Source organism: Miscanthus floridulus, chromosome 19, assembly GCF_019320115.1.
Source record: "Miscanthus floridulus cultivar M001 chromosome 19, ASM1932011v1, whole genome shotgun sequence".
In the NCBI taxonomy this organism is placed as follows: Eukaryota; Viridiplantae; Streptophyta; class Magnoliopsida; order Poales; family Poaceae; genus Miscanthus; species Miscanthus floridulus.
The window spans coordinates 7,090,319-7,100,080 of NC_089598.1; the positions used below are offsets into that span (position 1 = coordinate 7,090,319).

The 9,762-nt window shown below is 45.5% G+C and overlaps 1 pseudogene; it reads left to right on the plus strand.

The window, feature by feature from the left end:
• The first annotated feature begins 3,614 nt into the window (after positions 1-3,614).
• On the plus strand, positions 3,615-6,253 carry LOC136527396 (protein ACCELERATED CELL DEATH 6-like; annotated as a pseudogene).
• The last annotated feature ends 3,509 nt before the right edge of the window (positions 6,254-9,762 follow it).

Here is a 9,762-nt window from a genome sequence, read left to right on the forward strand (position 1 = left end):
GCTGCTAAAGCTCTACATAGAGCTAGCTCGAGCAAGAACGAATATGAACCAAGCTCAAGAAATTCTCAAACTTGGCCTCCGGGACTACTTGGTTTAACATATCAGCAAAGTTGTCTTTTGTGCCAATTTTCTCAAGACACAAATCCTTCTTCTTTATATGAACTCAAATTAAGGAATACCGCACATCAATGTGCTTGGTTCTCTCATGAAACTTTTCATCTTTTGCAAGGTAAGTTAAACTTTGATTATTTCAAAAGACAACATGATCAACTTGCTCAATGCTCAAATTTCCAAGAAAACCATGTAACCAAATAACCTCCTTCATCGCCTCTGCCAAAGACACAAACTCAACTTTAGTACTTGATAATGAAATTGTATGCTGCAAGGTTGCCCTCTAGGCAGGGGCAAAACTTGGTCGAGGACAAGCTGGGCCATGCCCCCTGCCCAATTCACTTTCCCTTTGCTAAATATAATTTTTTTGCTATTTATGCATGATTAGTACTCAATTATAGAGACTAGCCCCTCCTAGTACTTCGATCAAGCTCACCAATGCCTGTAGCAAACACAAGACCCGTAAAGCTAAAACATATGGCTGGTGAGAGAGTTCCTCTCATCAAATCTCCAACATAGTTAGAATTAGAATAAGCAATAACTTGTCCCAGATTTGCTGCCCTTTGATCAAACATCAAACCATATTTGCTCTTGTGCCTTGAAGGTACAAGAGGATCCACTATACTGCCTTCCAATATTCTTTGACTATCTTTGACATGAAACGGAGTAACAACACTAATTGCATGCGCAAAATCTAGACGTGTGCAAACCCTATCTTCTATCAAACTGCCAACACACAAACGTAGGGAAGTGTGGACACATACCTCTCCTCCTTTGCATCCAACAACCCTGATGAAGCTGCGGGGCGCAGCTGAACTCACGACGCTTCGGCTCTAAGATACATCTCGCCGATGCGGCGATGCCCGCGTAGAGGCTGAGTAGGACAGCCTCGGCTCCCTCTTCCTTCTTTGGTGCTCTCTTCCTATCCCCATCCCTGCCTTCTCTTCGTCCCTAGACTCGGCGCCGCTACACAAGGCAATGGTGAGTGATGTGCCTTCATCCGGCGAGTTGCCTTGGTTGGCCTGTGTTGTGTTGTCTCGCCAATGGGCCAACTCACAGACCGTTGGGCCAAGCGATAGGCGGACTCAGGCCATGATTTCTAGCTGGATGGTCGGGTTGGGTTGAGTGTGGGCTAGTGAAAAAAAGGATCGGGTTTCCTTACTTGAACCCACTTAAGGGCCTGTTTGGTACAGTTTAGCTTCACAGCGAATCAGTTTTTTGCATTAGGTGTGTTTAAAGCAGCTTCACCAGAGAAACTAAAGTTGTTTTAAAAAAAGTTCGGAGGCAAGATAGCATAGGAAAAGTTGGGAGAATGTAGTATTTTCAGCTTCACCGAACCTCACTTAGGGAATTGAGCATGTGAGGGGGAAGCTAAAAAAAATAGATTCTAGGGAGAAGGTGTTTTATTGGTAGAAGAAGCTGATTTTTTTTTTTTTTTTTGTGAAGCTGGTGCAAAAGCCGTACGAAACACACCCTAAGTACCTAACCCAGCTTATGATCAGGTTTAGTGAAAGGCCGGTTGACCTTAACTCGCTTAAGGGCCCTCTTATATTACTCACACAGCCACACAGATGCCCTAATTGAGATGGAGCTTGGATTTTGGATCCCTCAGCGTTGATTCGTTCCGTTGGATTGGGCTGCACAAAAGTTAAATTATTCTCCTCATTCGTTGTCATCACAAAAGTTGGATCAAATCGTGATTAACAAGGACCGGGACCTCACGCTCTTGCCATGCATCTTTGCTTGCGTGCGTTTGGCATGCACGCATGCATCTTTATATATTCTTTATTTAATTAATTGCGTGTAGTCCGGCCGCCGCAAATTAAAGAATATATTCGAGCGCGGCGATGGACAGGAGGACACGGCTATATTATACAGGTAAGTATGCATCGTAGAACAGCAACAAGCAGAAAGCGCGCCAAGGGGCAAGGGAACAGCTAGTAACGTAGGTAGCATAGGTAAAGCTAGCGACCCATCGCCGGTGGTGATGGCCGTAGTAGCCGGAAACGAAACCGACCAAGGCGCTGCTGCGAGGGAGAGTGACAACGCATGGGCACAGGCCAAACAAGTAGATCCCGAGCTGTTGATGGCTGCTCACTGCGGCAACAGCAAGCGGCTCAAGGAACTGCTCCGGGTGAATGGCGAGGATCAATATGCGCATGACATGGTGGAGGCGGCAGAAGCATCAGAAGCCGTCATCGTGGATGTCGTCCCCCGCCGCCCTCCTGCCCCGGCGGCAGCACCTGACGATGGGGTGACCATGGAGGGGGACACCCTGCTGCACGTGGTTGCAGCATGCGGGGACGGCGATGACTTCATCGTCGACTGCGCCAAGACGATCGTCCGCGTCAGGAGGAACAAGGGCGGCGCTGCTGCGATGCGCCTAGCCCTGGAAGCGCGCAACAGCAATGGCGACACGCCCTTGCATCGCGCGGCAGCTGCCGGGAACTCCAGAATGATCTCCTGGCTGGTTGGTCTGCTGGCCAACGCCGCTGACCAGGCGGCGGTGAAGGAGTTAGTGCGAATGCAGAACAAGTGTGGAGAGACCGCGTTGCACCAGGCTGTCCGCGCTGCTGCCAACAAGGTGGCCTGCATCGACCACCTGATGGACGTGGACCCAGAGCTGGCCTGCCTTCCATTCCCACATCAGGAGGAGGAAGATGCTGGTGCTTCTCCAATGTACCTGGCTATCTCACTGGGTGAAATAGAGATTGCGCAGCACCTCTATGTCAAGAGCAAAGGCAAGCTGTCTTATTCCGGACCAGATGGCCGTAACGTCTTACATGCAACGGTTCATCGTGGCCAAGGTAAAATTAATACAAACTATATATATACATATAGGATCTTGGATGTTGATATAGTCTATATCGAAGTTGTAGTTCTAGTAAAATATATCTATAACTTTGTAGTTGCCAACATTGAAATAACAGCACCCAATTAAGAAATTAACCAAATGATAGGTGGGCCCTACTCTTATGTCAATAAAACCACCCAAGAAGCCACTTTAATTTGAAATGGTTAGGGGGAGGGTGTTCTGTCCGGTTTCTAAAGTTAAGATGCGTATGTTGTCCGTCATTAATAAAGTTCGAGGGGTGTTTCAAATTAATTCAACGACTAATTTAGATGGGGTGAACAGAACTTTACTCGTAAATGAATAATCAATAATGCAAAGTGCTTGTGTATGCATGATGATGCAGCGGCAGCGCTGCCTATGGTTTTGGAATGGCTGATCAAGAAGGATCCTAAGGCGATGGCGGACGACATGCAGCAGCAGCAGCGAGCAGAAGGCCAAGAGGGCGCGCTCATCTCCTGTCGCAGCTGACTAGGCAGAGGGACAAGGAGAACGGAAGCACACCTCTTCACTTGGCGGCAGGCCGCGGTGGCTTACCGTCGCCATTTATTATGTACAAAACGCATCCTCACTTTTGGGGATGGTCCTGGAAGCGCGCAACAGCAATGGCGACACGCCCTTGCATCGCGCGGCAGCTGCCGGGAACTCCAGAATGATCTCCTGGCTGGTTGGTCTGCTGGCCAACGCCGCTGACCAGGCGGCGGTGAAGGAGTTAGTGCGAATGCAGAACAAGTGTGGAGAGACCGCGTTGCACCAGGCTGTCCGCGCTGCTGCCAACAAGGTGGCCTGCATCGACCACCTGATGGACGTGGACCCAGAGCTGGCCTGCCTTCCATTCCCACATCAGGAGGAGGAAGATGCTGGTGCTTCTCCAATGTACCTGGCTATCTCACTGGGTGAAATAGAGATTGCGCAGCACCTCTATGTCAAGAGCAAAGGCAAGCTGTCTTATTCCGGACCAGATGGCCGTAACGTCTTACATGCAACGGTTCATCGTGGCCAAGGTAAAATTAATACAAACTATATATATACATATAGGATCTTGGATGTTGATATAGTCTATATCGAAGTTGTAGTTCTAGTAAAATATATCTATAACTTTGTAGTTGCCAACATTGAAATAACAGCACCCAATTAAGAAATTAACCAAATGATAGGTGGGCCCTACTCTTATGTCAATAAAACCACCCAAGAAGCCACTTTAATTTGAAATGGTTAGGGGGAGGGTGTTCTGTCCGGTTTCTAAAGTTAAGATGCGTATGTTGTCCGTCATTAATAAAGTTCGAGGGGTGTTTCAAATTAATTCAACGACTAATTTAGATGGGGTGAACAGAACTTTACTCGTAAATGAATAATCAATAATGCAAAGTGCTTGTGTATGCATGATGATGCAGCGGCAGCGCTGCCTATGGTTTTGGAATGGCTGATCAAGAAGGATCCTAAGGCGATGGCGGACGACATGCAGCAGCAGCAGCGAGCAGAAGGCCAAGAGGGCGCGCTCATCTCCTGTCGCAGCTGACTAGGCAGAGGGACAAGGAGAACGGAAGCACACCTCTTCACTTGGCGGCAGGCCGCGGTGGCTTACCGTCGCCATTTATTATGTACAAAACGCATCCTCACTTTTGGGGATGGTCAGGGGAACCAGCGAGGCTTCTGCTGGATGCTAACGAGTCGATGGCGTATCAGCCGGACAAGGGAGGGTTGTATCCCATACACGTCGCTGCGGGGGCTGGCAGCCTCGGCGTGGTGAAGGCCCTGCTGCGCATGCGGAGATGCCGAGACTGCGCCACCCTGCGAGATGCCAAGGGAAGGACGTTCCTCCACATCGCTGTCGAGGAGGGTCACTACAAAGTGGTCAGATATGTGCGCCAACAGAGCCAAGGCAGCAGGCGGCACAAGAGCCCTGCCGATGCTGCAGTTGCACGATTGTTGTCCTCGATCCTGAATGCGCAGGACATCAACGGGGACACTGCACTGCACCACGCTGTCCACGCTGGGAACCTGTCAATCTTCAACTGTCTAGTTCGGAATCAGAGGGTACGTTTGGATGTACAGAACAAGGAGGGCATGACACCTATTGATGTTGCATGGAGAGAGATGCCTTTAAAGGTTTATTATGCATGGGTAAGAGATCTAATCATGCATTAAGCTCCATAATAATTACACGCGCGTACTCTCTCTGTTCCAAATTATAAGTCGCTTTAACTTTTTTGATACATCCATTTTACAATGCATCTAGATAAATAATATGTCTAGATACATAGTAAAATGGATGAATCAAAAAAGTTAAAGCGACTTATAATTTAGAACGGAGGGAGTATATTGCATGCCTTCCCCTTCTCCGTTCGATATATATGAAATGAAATTCATTCATTCATTATACAGTATTTAGGAAGGGAAATATTTTTTTATGTACTGCAAAAGATGGCCCACTATTTCACTTGCATGAAAGACGGACGTATTTTTCTGATATATATTATAAGACAAATATTATAATTTTTCATGAAGCACACGATGACAGATACATGAAGCGCAGCGGCCTGTATAACGACCAACTGATAAGTATCTTCGTTCTTGCAGGATCCAAGACTACACATACGGAAATATCTATTAAGAGTTGGAGCTCCCTACGGTGAAAGTCGGGGCGACCTCTTTCACCAAAAGTACATCCACCCGAAACACGATGAGGTTAAGATGTCGGCAAATCTAACAGCGGCAGCACAAGTCCTGTGCCTTTTCTCCGTGCTCATTACAACCGTGACATTTGCATCGGCTTTTACATTGCCCGGAGGCTACCGATCGGCCGGCGACGGTGGTGGTGTGGCCGGCACACCGGTGCTTGCCGGGAGGAGCTACGCATTTGATGCGTTTGTCCTCTCTGATGCTCTGGCTTTTATATGCTCTCTCTACGCCACCTCCATCCTGCTCTATGCCGGAGTGCCTTATGGGACCCTTACCAACCGCTTCGACCTTATTAATCATGCATACACTCTGATGTGGCACGCTGGAAGATGCCTGGTGGCTGCGTTTGCCCTGGGGCTCTACGTCGTGCTGCTTCCGGTTGCCCGCACCATTGCCATCGCCATCGGTGTCTTGATGGTTATCAGTGTATATGGGTTCGTCAAGGGTTCGGAAGGCATCGATTCTATGACTGTAACTGGAAGAAGCCAACGAATGCCGTCAGTACGGGGCACCATGCTCACCTTGATCGTTTGTTTCTTTGACCGCTTCTGGTCCTACATAATAATCTTCGGACTCCCAGCCATTCGCAGCTGGGCAAGCTTACCTTAATTAAGGTAGGTAGATGGAGAGTACTTCCAAACAAGATGATGTTTTCCTATGTGTCACTAAAAACTTAAGCACATCATTTATATGCTGGCATCATGTATATTGTTATTATGGAGTATATCTCATATCTCTCCTGGCTCACATGAAGCTCTTGTCTATTGTTACTTGTTAGAACTTAATACAAGCAACGTGTGTACTGGCGCATTACAGGCTTCACGCCATTTCTGCAGTCAGTTAGGGTACTGAAAGCGCGCTAGTGGAACTCTTGTTGCCATTTCGACAAACTATATATATACACACACACTAGTAACATTCACACCGCAGGCATAGTAAGAGCAGCAACTGGCAGACGTAGTATTTAAACCTCCACCGGAATTTAAAATGACATGATGAAACTCAAATATGCAAGGTAGCAGCGTGCAGACGTTGTTTGTATAGTTCCTAGATATATACCAGAGGTTCCTTTAAATCACTGGAATGTTTTTGAGAACGTGTTCTGGGGAGCTCATCTTTTCTCCTATATATGGACTTAAATATGATTACAATCAAATATCGACAAATATATGAGGATGAAAAGAAAACCCCTCAACCGTTTTCGATTCTACATTTGAATACGAAAACGAAAACGAGCTATAAAACCGGACATGAAAATAAACACGAACTTACGGAATATCGAGAATCTCAAAAAAGAACTAATTCGAGCGGAATTATGTCGAACATGGTCGGTATACGAAAAATCAATATGGAATACCGACCCGTAACAATTAACAACTTCATGATCAAGTGCATATAACAATTAACAAGTGCTACAACTGTCATATAAAAATATCTTCATTTGACGCCGTATAAGAAAGATATGATTTTTCTAAGCGACAAGCACTTGTACGTAATTAATATACTGCTGAAACCTTGTTTAATTTTTTGAGCATCTTAACAACCTTGTTTAATTAAAAAAACACGAAACTAGAAAGTTGTAGATCTCATCGAGAACTACAATTTTCATATAAAAACTATCTTCGTCCGATATACTTTTTATAAACCATATCAGCCTCAGTCCACTCGGATGGACGTAGGTTGTGACAGTTGCTCCAGGTCGCAACAAGTTCCCATACACGCAGGCAAAAAGGCATCCAATGAAGAAGTGAACCCTTGTGAACGTCCCTTCAAATACCACACACTTTTTGAATTTGATTTTAGTATTTATTATGGGTTGCGCTTGCTTTTGGTCCCACAAATTCTCCTTGTTTGGGATCAAACATCGAAAAGGAAGATATAACTAGCACAAGAGAGATTCAAGGATCACAAAACTTGATTCTTGCATTATAGACTGAACTCCCACTAAGTGTATGCATATATATGGTGGAAGGCAAAGAATATGCATAAGTGGCTATTTAAAGCACAAAGGAGTTTAACAATCTATATAATGTGGGGAGAAAGCAATTATAAGATATACCAGTTGAAATACATGAAATTGATACCGAATTGAAGTGATGCCAATTGAAGTAATCCAGTTGCGGTTGATACTACTTGTAGGATATGGAATATGGTCCTTGCTTGTCTCCAGAGACTCCATTTTTCTTACGGTGGGGCTACACACATGATAGACTTGAAGATGTTGTTAGTCTCAAAGATCTCAAAGTACAAGGTGATCTCCCCCTAAAAGTGTGCATATAAGTATCGAATACTTGTGAGAGACATGCACATTGACTTCTAAGGTCAATTTACCACTTAATAGGTACCAATTGGACTTCATACCAATTAAATGTGATAAATGGGAGAAGAGGTCTATAATTTGAACTTCGGCACATATAAGATATATCAAATGAAAGATGAGCTATGTGCCATGCTCTTAAACGATTTAAACCATGTAGGATTGATCATGAATAAGAGTGAAATTAGCACAAGCAATCCCTACCATATAAGATTTTCCTAGTCCATGAATCAAGAATTTTAAACGTGCTTATGCAAACCTAAGACAACTAGATGCTAATAGGAATTGCATGAATTTATATCTACTTACCTAACATGGGTAGGGAACTAGGGTGCATTGTCTTCACTAATCCACTTAGCAATTTCGTTGTCCAACTTAGTGTACCCCATGACATACACCCCAACTTTACTAAGTCTCGAAATTTCATGTATAGTGTCCTTTAGACTCCTCACTTCCCCTTAGAGACCCAAACCTTTTTGTTGCTCTACATGATTAAGATGATATCCTTAGGCACCCATCCAAATTGGTTTGATCCACTTTGTATTGGCATGCTTATCCACACTAGTAGAGAACAGACCTTTGATCCTCGGCCAAAATGGGCTCTAGTCCCGGAATTTTTTGCCCCCGGGACTAGAAATACCTTTAGTCCCGGTTGGTGGCTCCAACCGGGACTAAAGGTCCCTGCGCAACGGCTACTGCGCCAGACAGAGGTGGTAGGGACCTTTAGTCCCGGTTGGAGCCACCAACCGGGACTAAAGGTATACTTTTACTCCCGGTTGGTGGCTCCAACCGGGAGTAAAGGTCTACTCTCGGGCCGTGGCTGCGCCCGGGGTTGGATAGTTACCTTTAGTCCCGGTTGGATCTATCAACCGGGACTAAATGTTCTCCCTTTATAAATTGGCCGTCTCCTCCTTCCTCCCCGAGCCCGAGCTCAGCACATTTTGAAGCTCACTGCAGTAGTGTTCTTGCTTCCTCCCTCCCTCCATTGTTCCTCCATCCATTCTTCGATTCCTCCGTCGATTTCTTCGATTCCTCCGTCGATTCTTCAGTTGTAAAGGTTACCAATCTCATACTCTCATTTTTTACCATTTTCTTATGCCATTTTATTCACTATATATATTTATGGTTCTTTATTGTGGTTTTTTTCATTTGTAAGCAATTTGAGCTCAAAATCACTTTAAGCTTGCATATTTACATGAAAGAAGGTTAAAGTATATATAAATATAAAGTTAGAAAATAGTTAGAAAATTATAGCAAATCCTTACTAGTTGAACTTGCGGACCGGGTTCAGGTCGGCGAGGATGTTCTCTGCCGAGCGGTAACGGACGTCAAGGAGGAGCTTTGATTCTACGAGGGAGAGCGATAACGGTCGTGGAAGACCGTGTTCCCTTCCTCGTAGAATCGGAGCTCTTCCTTGACCAAGTACGGTGCTGTCCAGTGGAGAAATGCTCGCCGAGCTGATCACGTAAGCAAGGTCAACTAGTACGGATGGTTATTTATTCACATGTCCCGATATCGTCGTAGTAGTCTGTCAATCACCGTACCTAAACGTAGTATATATAAATAAAAACTTAGAAAATAGTTAGAAAATTATAGAAAATCCGTACTAGTTGAACTTGCGGACCGTGTTCAGCTCGGCAAGCATGTTCTCTGTCGAGCGGTAACGGACATCAAGGAGGAGCTTTGATTCTACGAGGGAGAGCGACAACGGTCGTGGGAGACCGTGTTCCCTTCCTCATAGAATCGGAGCTCTTCCTTGACCAAGTACGGTGCTGTCCGGTGGAGAAATGCTCGCCGAGAT